At 45.8% G+C, this 11,023-nt stretch overlaps 1 long non-coding RNA gene across 2 annotated transcripts in view; it reads left to right on the forward strand.

The window, feature by feature from the left end:
- LOC132500806 (uncharacterized) overlaps positions 1–4,024 on the forward strand; it is a 157,087-nt gene extending 153,063 nt beyond the window's left edge. For both annotated transcript variants that reach the window (XR_009534078.1, XR_009534077.1), the window contains exon 5: positions 1,145–4,024. This is a non-coding gene — a long non-coding RNA (uncharacterized LOC132500806). The remainder of the gene's footprint in view (positions 1–1,144) is intronic.
- The last annotated feature ends 6,999 nt before the right edge of the window (positions 4,025–11,023 follow it).

An 11,023-nucleotide genomic window follows, 5' to 3' on the forward strand; every position in this document is an offset into this window, starting at 1 on the left:
TAAGAGGGTTTCAGTTTAGTGGAGAAGATGGAGAAAGAGAAAACTAGCACATTCGGATCACCTTTATCCTAAGATGCTATTGAACTTATGATGCACTGTTAACTGAGTTATAGTTTATGAGGACAAAAGAAACACTATACAGTAAGTCCCCTACATATGAACAAGTTCCATTCCAAGAGTGCGTTCATAAGTCTAATTTGTTCGTAAGCCCAACAAAGTTAGCCTAGGTACCCAACTAACACAATCGGCTACACTGTACCAGCTACATCACCACTGCTTTTATGCTTGATTCCGGACATCCTGGGCTTGAAATAAAGATACTGTACTACTGTACTCTATACAGTACTGTACAGTAAAGTATACAAAAACACAACCACTTGTAGAGGATGCATGCACGGGACAGTGTACACCAGATACGTGAACTAACATACGTGATTGGACATGAGAATGCACGATCGCATCTTTGAAAGTTCGCAACTTGGAAGGTTCGTATGTAGGGGACTTACTGAAATGTACAAGTGCTTTTAAGACACATCTCAATTTCACAAACATTTCAGTATGGAAGAATATGTGCATCTTAGTATTGAGGACATGGGGTTCTTACCTTAGCATGTGACATGTGCTGAGATGGAAGTATGAACCCCATTCAGGAAGACAGGAGGGGACCTCACCCTAGAAAGGTGCCCCCCCATTAACACCTGGGGTGATACCATAGGGTGACCATTGACATTTGTGCTTTGGTGATCTCTCTCTAAAGACCTGGGACTCTCGTCTGGAAGCAGAGCATTCTCTCTGAGGACATGCTGGGGGGACACAGACAAACACTTCCCCTCTGGGGCCTCTTTCTAACATCCAGAATCTAACTTCAGAAACAAGCCAGGGCATAATTTAAAAGGTCACCTCAGCGTGTTGCAAGGCAGAGCAGGCAGCTCTCTCTGTGTAAGTATTTGAATCTCTACCTTGACACTAGCTCTGGGAACTTGAGCAAGTAAAAGGAGAACAAAGATGACTACCCCGGAGGTCTGCTGGGACAACGTATGACAGAAGTGTGCAGCGCATTGTGTCTATTTTAAGCCTCAATAAATGGTTTTCTTGTGACCTCCCTATGCCATGTTCTTCTCACTGGGCTGGGTTCTCTTATTAGTTTTTTTCAGATAAGCCGCCAGAAGATCCTCCTCACTCTGCTTGGAGTTACTTGCAGTGCTTTGGAAGCAGGACATGGATCCCAGTGAAATACACCGTGCTGAAAACACTGTTCAAGTCTGGCCCTCGACACTGCCCTCCACATTCCAACAGCCACGTTGGCTCACCAGGAAGAGAAGCTGGAGGTGTTTTGACTGACTCAGTGCTGAAATCAGGCGAGCGGAGACAGTGATTCGAGAGAGAGCCTCTTTCTTTGGTGCTCTTGGGAGCACAGCAGCTGTGCTCACTAAGAAAGGTAGAAATCAAAGAATCTTAGAATCCTCGGGGTGGAAGGGACATTAAGGACCCTCAGTTCAGACCTCCATTCCGTGAAGGAAGCTGGCCAGAAAGTTGCCAGCTCTTTGGATGAGAACTCCCTGCTTATAAAGGCAGCCCAGTCCACGGCTTAGTTGGGTCCTGATTGGAATCTCTCAAGGCTGCACTTAACATTCCTTTCTGGAGCTTGGGGTTTATTTTAGTCAACTCAGGCTGCTATAACAACATACCGTAGACTGGGTGGCTTATAAACAACAGGAATGGATTTCTCACAGTTCTGGAGGCTGGAAAGTCCAATATCAAGGTGCCAGCAGATTCGGTGTCTCATGAGATCCCTCTTCCTGGTTCATAGATGCTGTATTACCGCCATGTCCTCACATGGTGAAAGGGGTGAGGGAGCTCTCTGGGGTCTCTTTTATAAGGGCACTAATCCCATTCATGAGGGCTCCACCCTCATGAACTAATTACCTCCTAAAGGCTCCACCCCCAAATACCATACCATTGGGGATTAAGATTATAACATGTGAATTTGGGGGTGGGGCATTGCAGGATCCTTTCCCAAGATCATGTGGTTATTGGCTGAATCCAGTTCCTTGAAGTTGTAGGGCTGAAGTCCCTGCTTTCCTGCTGTCTGTCAGCCTGGGGCTGATCTCAGGTCCTAGAAGCCACTACAATTTCTTGCCATGTGACCCTCTCACAACATGGCAGCTCATTTCTTGAAACCCAGCAGGGGAACTTCTTGATCCAAGATGCTAAGATGGAGTCTTGTATAATGTAATGTGATCATGGAGTGACTATCCCATCACCCTTGCCATATTCTCTTGGCTATATGCAGGTCACAGATTCCACTTGTACTCAAGAAGAGGGGGTTATACTAAGGCACGACTAATTGAGGGTCACCTTAATGTGTGTCTGCCTCACAGATACGTGATTAAGGTTTACATTTTTTTTTAAATAAGAAAGACTTTGGTATATCATATTCCAAAACAAAATCTGTTGGGTAGTGCTGAGTTTCAAACATCAGAGTTAACGAATTTTAATTTCAGCAGGGCCAAGGAGCTAGTAAGGTAGAAGTCATAGTTATAAATCATAGATATAGGATATAGATGGAGAAGTCAGAGGTATAAGACATAAGAGTTCAGAACAAGTAAGAGCTGAGATTGATGGGCAAGTAAAAGAGGATGGTGATGTGGATTTTCTCAAATAGCTGTTCAGATTCCTGTCTGTATCAGTTATCCGTTGACATATAACAAACTTCCCCAAACTTTGTGACCTAAAGTAGCCACCAATTACTATTGCTCCCGACTCTACGCTTCAGCTGGGTAGTTCTGGTTTCAGCAGTCTTCCTCATCTGCCGGCAATCAGCTGAAGGTCACTAGGTGGAGGTTGGCTGGTGTTTCTTGGTTTTCTTCCACAGGGTCTCCCATCCTCCAGCAGGCTAGCCTGGGCTTGTTCACATAGCAGTCACGGGTTTCCCAAGGGAGAGCACAGGTGTGCAAGGGCTCCTGAGGTCTTGACTCGGAACTGGTAACCCATTGCTCTCACCACATTCCATTGACCTGAGCAAGTCATGAGGCTGGTCCAGATAAAAAGCACAGTGAAACAGATTCCCTTCTTTTGATGGGAAGAGCCTCAAAGTGATGCCGGAAAGTAGCCAGATTCAGGGAAGAGTGAAGAACTTGCGTGGCTATTTTTGCAGTTGACCACGATGACTCATGCATATGTGTGTGGTTGAAGTTGGCTGTCTATGTAGGGAACATGGGGCAGGAAGAAAAGCTAGATAATTGAAAAAAGTTAAGGTTGTACAACACCTCATTAAATAAAAGTTAACTTGCTGCAAGTGTTATCAATGCTTCTCCTCCAGTCTTCTCTAAATTCCTGGAACCAATCTGGGAAGGACAGAGAGACATACAGTCAGGTTTCACCTACCCACGCTTGCCTGATGGACTTTACAGGATGCCTGTGATGAGGGGATTAGCCTCCAGGACACAGGTGCTCATCGAAGTCTGGGGACTAGTGCAGGCTGGTGGGGAGATGAGACACTCTTAAGTAGTCAGCAAGTTGAGATAGCAGGGCAGGAGAGGACCCAGAGATTCAAACTCAGGGTTGGAAACTAGATAATTAGGTAAGATGACATTTGAATAGGTCGAAGTCTGGATTTTTGTAAGCACCAAGCAACCGCCATATTGTTTTTCCTATATGTGACCTGTAGCATTTTGCTGTGCTGGGGACACCTGCTGGGGATCCAGTGTGAGCCTAAATAATAACTTGGCATCTCAGGACTTTTAAAAGGCATATTAAGTTCTTAATAGAGCGCCTGACCCATAGTCAGCTCTCAACAAATGATTTGCCCTTATGCTATTATTACTATGTTTGTTTAGCTACAACTTTGCATATTGGATGTTTTTGGCTTTCATCCCTCTCTGTATCAAGATGCTCTGTCCCCGTGAGCACTGCTGTCAGTCAGGTGAGTGGGAACCCAGCTTGAGGAAACAGCTGGGAGGGGGTGGAATGGAGGTGGCGGAATACGAACACATTCTGTATCCTTCCTAAAAATGGCTCTCATGGGAGAAAATTACTAATCCCTGCCATTCTTCTGCATCTGGTGTTAATTATTCCAGGTAAAGAACACTAAAAATGGAGTGTTAAGTTCTTGATTTAGAGTATTTGGGTGGGGGGGGGTGTTGGAGTTATTCATTTTATTAGTCACTATCCAAGGCTTTGAAAAGAGTTTATTTCGTTTTTTTTTTTTTTTGCGGTACGCGGGCTTCTCACTGTTGTGGCCTCTCCCGTTGCGGAGCACAGGCTCCGGACGTGCAGGCTCAGCAGCCATGGCTCACGGGCCCAGCCGCTCCGTGGCATGTGGTATCTTCCCGGACCGGGGCAGGAACCTGTGTCCCCTGCATCGGCAGGCGGACTCTCAACCACTGCGCCACCAGGGAAGCCCCAAAAGAGAAGTTTTGATGTTGAAGGAAATAGCTCACTTGGATTATGAGGCTTTTCTTTTGAATACCCTTGCCCTGGATTTAGAAACAGGTGGGCCCTTGCAGGTTTTTTAGGTGTTTGGTGTGCTCTAATATGAGAGAGGAATGAGGGTAAGTAACACGGATGAACTTCATAGTCACACGGACTATTGCAGTAGCCTTCTAATCAGTCTCCTGCTTCCACTCTATTCCCCTCCAACCCTTTCTCCGTATGGTAGCCAGAGTGATTCTCTTAAAATCAGATGTTGACATTTCATCAAAAGCAGATTTCCATTACACTGGGTGAAATCTCATTCCTTACTTAGGACTTCAGAGCATGGTCTTGTACTCACATCTTCAAATGCATCTCTTGTCTCCTCTTTGTTGACTAAGCTCCAGCCATATTGGTTTCCTTTTAGCTTGTTTCTGCACCTGCAATGCTCCCTCTCATAATTCCCTCCTTCTTATCCTTTGGGTCTCAGCCTAAATCATCTTCCTATAGAGGTTTTCCCGAATCACCACTTTAAAAGCAGAACCTCCTTAAGACATAAGAACTTTTGTTCTTTTCAATTCCTTGATTAGTGACTCATAACATGAACAGCCCTACCCCACCCCAAACGCTTTAAATTTCCCCAGCCAGTCATTTTTCTCTCCTAAATAGACAGTAGTGCTATCAATGGATAATTATTTTATTTGTTAAATTGTACAGTGCCTCTCTATCCCCCTATCCTGTGGCCAGTTAGCTTCCTATCATGAACTGGGTTCTGCCAGACCCATCCAGTCATAAGGTTGAGCAGGCCCAGGAAAAATCATCGCAAAGTGAGAGTGGGACCAGGCTTGAGCAAGTTCAGGGAGTAGTAGTAAGTGACGTAAAGCATGTGTCATCTACCACTGATGCTGTCAGGTGGAGCCCAGGTCCATGCTGATGCTATGCAGGATTTTATGTTAGTGACTCATTTACTTTGTAAGCTCTCAGATTGTGATGCTGTCCTGCATCTTCTGGATGAGAAAGACCCATATCCAGAGAGATGGGATTCCATCATAAGCATCAGCATAGCACTTGGCAAATAGTAATCACTTAGTAAATCTCAGCTACACTAATACTTTCTCCATCACAGGTAACTATCCAAATGGCCCTCTGCCCTGGAGTAGGTAGAATTGATTGACTCTATCTGTCCTCCCTGTCGGTGGTTGTTAATAAATTTTTCTGCTGAGATTTTCCGACAGACAACGACAGATAACATAATGGTGGAGTCGATGGTTTAAAATTGCCCACTGTATTTCCAACATAAGAAACAGAGTGCTCCTGCATGAAAAGGAGCCCGCAATATGGATCTCTTTTTCTTTTGTCTGCTCCAGAGTCACTACTGATGGGCTGCAGCCTGGATGTGGTTGATCAAGTGTGGAATGATACAAAGATAAAATCTTGTAAAGGAGATTTATGGTTGTTAAAATAATTGAAATACTTCAGGATCTACAAATTCATATTCAGAGTCCAAACTATTTGGAAAATATATGAAAATCAATGAAAAATTCTGGACTGTTTTCTTTGTGTGTTTGATTTTGAACATGGTTGGGGTGCTTTTGTGAAGAACTAACAAGGAAAGAGTCAGTGACTTGAGGGGACTGACCCAGAGTCTCTATCTCTGTACCTGTTGGACTGACTTTTAGCTTTTTTTCTGGTCCCGTGGAATGAAGAATACTGATCATGTCTAAGAATATACAATGCTAGATCAATGCTTTGTTAGTTCTTAGTTAGTTAGTTTGTTAGTTCTATAGTTTCCCTATAGAAACAGGGAGCGTTAGGGTTGGAAGAGAGTATCCTGGCCAGCACTTCTAATTTTGCAGTTAGGGAAATTCAGATTCAGAGAGGTTAGATGGTGGCCCAAATCTTATGGGCAAGTTAGCAAAGGAATTGGGATTCAAAATAGGACTCTGGTCTCATCTTGTCACGTACTTCCTGTTGCATCAATGAAATGAACCTACTAGCTACTGTTCCTCCTAGATCCTGGAGGAACAGAAGCAGAGACTGGCAGAGAATAAATGAAAGGAAGCGGTGTTGTGGGTCTTCTACCCAGCATGTCACATCCCTGCTCTTTTCACACTTGCACACTACTTCACGGTTGATGCATTGAAGCTTCATTTTTGATGCACAAGCTGTTGGGCCATCTTAGAGTGATGGTCTCTTGGCGTGTCTTAATTAAGATCCCTTGACGAGAATCAAGATAACGTTATTAATAACCATAGCTAAGATTTTCGGAATACTGTTGATGAGACAGCTGTCTATAATCCTTAATCCTTCATGGCAGCCATAGGAGGTGAACACTGTGATGATTCCATGGACAGGTAAGAAACCGAGGCATAGAGAGGTGAATAAGCTACCCAAGGTCACCCAGGGGGTAAATAATGAAGCTGGGATGTGAGTTCTGCTCTGTTGTCACTGGGTTTTACCAAGGGTTCAACATCACTACTTGTACCCAATCAGGAGCTAAAGGGAACCTGTAGGGACCATGAGCACACCTTGGGTCCCTAATGCCTTGTGTAATAATGACCACCCCAAAGACAAATGTGAACAGAAATATACACCCCAGTATGCAGTATGGTGTTAAGGGGTACTTTATCTGCTCTGCCCTCTCTTGCTTTCTTTCTGTTTTTGAAAGTGAAAAAATCTGCACTTTTAAGAATAACTAAGTGTAATTGTGCAATAATTGATTCACTGATAGATTAAACAAAAAACCAAAACGAAAACCATAGTTTTAAGACATTATTAAGACAATTAGGGAGATTTAAATGTGGACTGTATATTAGCTAACACTATGTCCATGTTAAATTTCCTGAGCAGGTTGTTTTGTGATTATGTCCCAGATCTTAGGAGTCAGAACTTAGGGGTAAAGGGCCATGATATCACATTTGATCAAGTGCTCTTACTGGTAAACCTAGCAGAAGGGTATACAGGTATTCATTGTATTATTATTTCTGTACAATTGAATTTTCTATAATTTTCTATAATGAAAAAACTCCCACTTTTTATAGTTACCACAAAAGTAAAACATTTTTATTGTGTAAAATTAAAAACTTGGTAAAGAAAAAAATGAAGAATATAAATATATAATCCTACAACCTAAAGCACTGGTTTTAAAAAATCTAAACTGCTGTGCACAGATAGAAATAGATATTACATCATCATCCTGTAATACTCACATTGTGTATATGTGCATATGTGACTCAAACAAAAGTTTCATAAAATTATAGCTGTCTTTGCTATGTTCACTGCCTTTTATACGTCCATTCAATTTCTTTTTTTCTTTTTGCTGCACTATGCGGCATGCAGGATCTTAGTTCCCTGACCAGGGATCGAACCGGTGCCCCCTGCAGTGGAAACACAGAGTCCTAACCACTGGACCACTAGGAAATTCCCTCCATTCAATTTCTTAAAAAAATGCTTGCTTGATTTACAAACCCACTAGGAACCGATAGTTTAAAACACATGACCTATGGGCTTCCCTGGTGGTGCAGTGGTTGAGAGTCTGCCTGCCGATGCAGGGGACGTGGGTTCGTGCCCCGGTCCGGGAAGATCCCACATGCCGTGGAGCGGCTAGGCCCGTGAGCCATGGCCGCTGAGCCTGTGCATCCGGAGCCTGTGCTCGGCAATGGGAGAGGCCACAGCAGTGAGAGGCCCGCCTATCACAAAAAAAAAAAACCAACAAAAAACCAAAACAACAAAAAAAACCACATGACCTAGAATAAGTTGCTGTTAGGTGATAGGAGTCCTGGACCCAGGGTCACCCTCCACAATCTTCCACTCCCTGTTCTATTATTTGAGGTCTTCCTGGGCATCCCAGGATAATACAGGACAGAAAACCAGTCTGCTTTTCAAGATCTTGGGGTATTTTCTTTTCTTTTCTTTTTTTTTTTTTTGCGGTATGCGGGCCTCTCACCGTTGTGGCCTCTCCCGCTGCAGAGCACAGGCTCCGGATGCACAGGCTCAGCGACCATGGCTCACGGGCCCAGCCGCTCCGTGGCATGTGGGATCTTCCCGGACCGGGGCACGAACCCGTGTCCCCTGCATCGGCAGGCGGACTCTCAACCACTGTGCCACCAGGGAAGCCCTTGGGGTATTTTCTTGACTTCATGATGCCCAGAGGCAATGCATCTCCAGGTGGGCTTGGCTGCCCTCCAGTGTATTATGAACAATGGTGATAACAGCTACGAAGGAAAACTAATTCTGATACCCTTGAGGACCCCAATCAATCTCCTACTTCACAAAGAACCTGTGTTCAAGTGACATCATGACTTCTCAGGGATGACTTGTTGGGAAGCCAAAGTTCTTGGGCGCCTCTGTCAGTGAATTTTGGAGGATGCATGTTGTGGGTAAGAGGAAACTTTGGAGATAGGTTGTTCTGCTTATTAGCTTTGTGACCTTGGCTAAGCTCCTCCTCCTCATCTGGGATAAGCCTAAACTGGGATAATGTCATCCACCTAATAGAATTGTGCAGAGGAAGAAATGAGATTATTCAGGTAAGTGCCCAGACAAGCGCCTAGAGTGTAGTCAGCACCCAGTAAATGCTGGGTGGACTGGAAGGGCCTTAGAGCACATGACCAAGGAGTGGCATGGCAGTGGGGTGGCAGGCAGGGGACAACTTAGACAACAACAATGGCACTGACTTTCTCAGCAGTGCCCCTGTGATAAGACTCTGCCTACAGACAGTGAACCAGGTGGAATATTCAGAGGCAGAGAGCGTGATGGGCCCAGAGCCAAGGGAGAAAAAGCCATCGAGATGCTGCCGGCCATGCTGGGCTGGGCTACATGAACGAAGAGCATCAACAGGGCTTTGCACTTGGTAGGAGGTGAGGACAGAGTTAGCCTGCAGAAAGCCAGCAGTGAGGCGGTGAGACCACGGGGGGTGGACACCTCCTGCCAGGGGCAAATCTGGTCAAAGAATGGTGGTCAGTAGCTTAAGGGGACAATGGCCATTGGGATGGAGACAGGAGGACACATTTCAGATGGAGATAGTAAATAATAGGAGGGTCTGTGGAGTTTGGAGACCAGGAGGTCGCCGTCAACATGGTTTTGCTGGTGATACTCTATCAGGGATGCTGCCTGGGGTATATGTTGGCGGAAAGATTAGGAGTCATTACACTGACCATGGAGACTAATTGAAGTCCAAGGACGGGAGGAGGCAGCCAGACCGGGAGAAGCTGGAGGGGCCAAAGTGGCCAGCAGACTGAAAGAGCAGGAGAGAGAGAGCTTTAGAGGCTGCGGGGGGAGGGTGCTGAGGCTTTCTCAGCACGGAGGGGGCCCTGGAGGGAGTGAAGATTCAACCAGCTGTGTGGCCAGCACGATGCCCACCATGCTAGGTGTTCAGTAAGGTTGACAGTGCAATGAAGAACCCTCAGACGGGCTAGGGAGTGTTATTCCCATTTTGCAGATGATCAGAGATGCTTAGTGTTTTACGTAAGGTCACACAGCCAGACAGTGGGAGGGCCGAGACTCAAACTTGGGGCTCCAGGGTCCTGGCCCGGGACTCTTTCCTTTCAGCACAATGCTGCCCTCTTAGGATTTGTTGTCTGGCCCCCTGACTCAGGGCCAACCTCCCGTCCCCCTGACAGACTATGGGAAGGCAGGAGGGTGTTGTGCAAAGGAGTTTTCAGTTCAGATCCTACTTTTCCACTGGTACGTTGTGTGATCTGGGCAAACGTTTTACCTCTTTGAACCTCGTTGTCTCCTCTGTCCAATGGGGGTGATTCAGCCTTTACCCAGCTGTATCTGGGCCAACCAGCTAGAATGTAAGCTCCGTGAGGGCAGGGCCTTTTGTCTGCTTTTTTCACTGCTGGATGTCCAGCACTGGCGTCTAGAACAGGGCCTTGAAGAATGCCGTGCCCCCTACTTAAGGCTGTTATTCCCAGATATGACCACAAGATGGCAGCAAAGGAGAGCGGGTCCCGAGACAAGGCTGTCACAGTTCTCAGGGCTCCTACACACTTCCAGACACCTGGTCTCCCTGCAGTAGGACATGGAGGGCTCTCATTGCTTCCTGAGCTTCCCTGACCTGGGGGCCGTGCAGATCCCAATTACTTATCGCCTTTGAAGTGTCCCGCTGCTGCTCAGGGGTGAAGGGACAGCACATTCCATGAGATGCTTTCCGACTGTGGTCCAGCAGAGCCGTGTAAACTCCCACAAAGAAGGGCATTGGATTGGATTTGAGTCTTAAATGGTACCCCCTGGGGCATTGGGGTGGGGATGGAGTCAGAGTGGGGTGTGGGTTACATGCCTGGATTGGGAATGTCTAAAGGTATCATCACCTAAACAACAGCTGATGAGGAATCTTTACACCGTCATCTCATTTTGAGACTGGTGTTATGGTTATGGCTGGCACCTTCAGGTTTTATCTCAAATCTTTCCTTCTCAGAGATGTTTCCCCTCATTGAAAGTAGCCCCCACTTTCTATCACACTTCTTCAAAGCACTTACCGCCATCAGAAGTAATTTTGTCTCTATTTTGTAAGTTGCTTTTGTGTGCCTGTGTTTCTCCACTCACCAGGATGTTTAGGACGGTGTCAGAGGGGATTCTAGAAGTGGGGCTGTGCCTGGCATACGGGCGA

Source organism: Mesoplodon densirostris, chromosome 13 (assembly GCF_025265405.1).
Source record: "Mesoplodon densirostris isolate mMesDen1 chromosome 13, mMesDen1 primary haplotype, whole genome shotgun sequence".
NCBI lineage: Eukaryota > Metazoa > Chordata > Mammalia > Artiodactyla > Ziphiidae > Mesoplodon > Mesoplodon densirostris.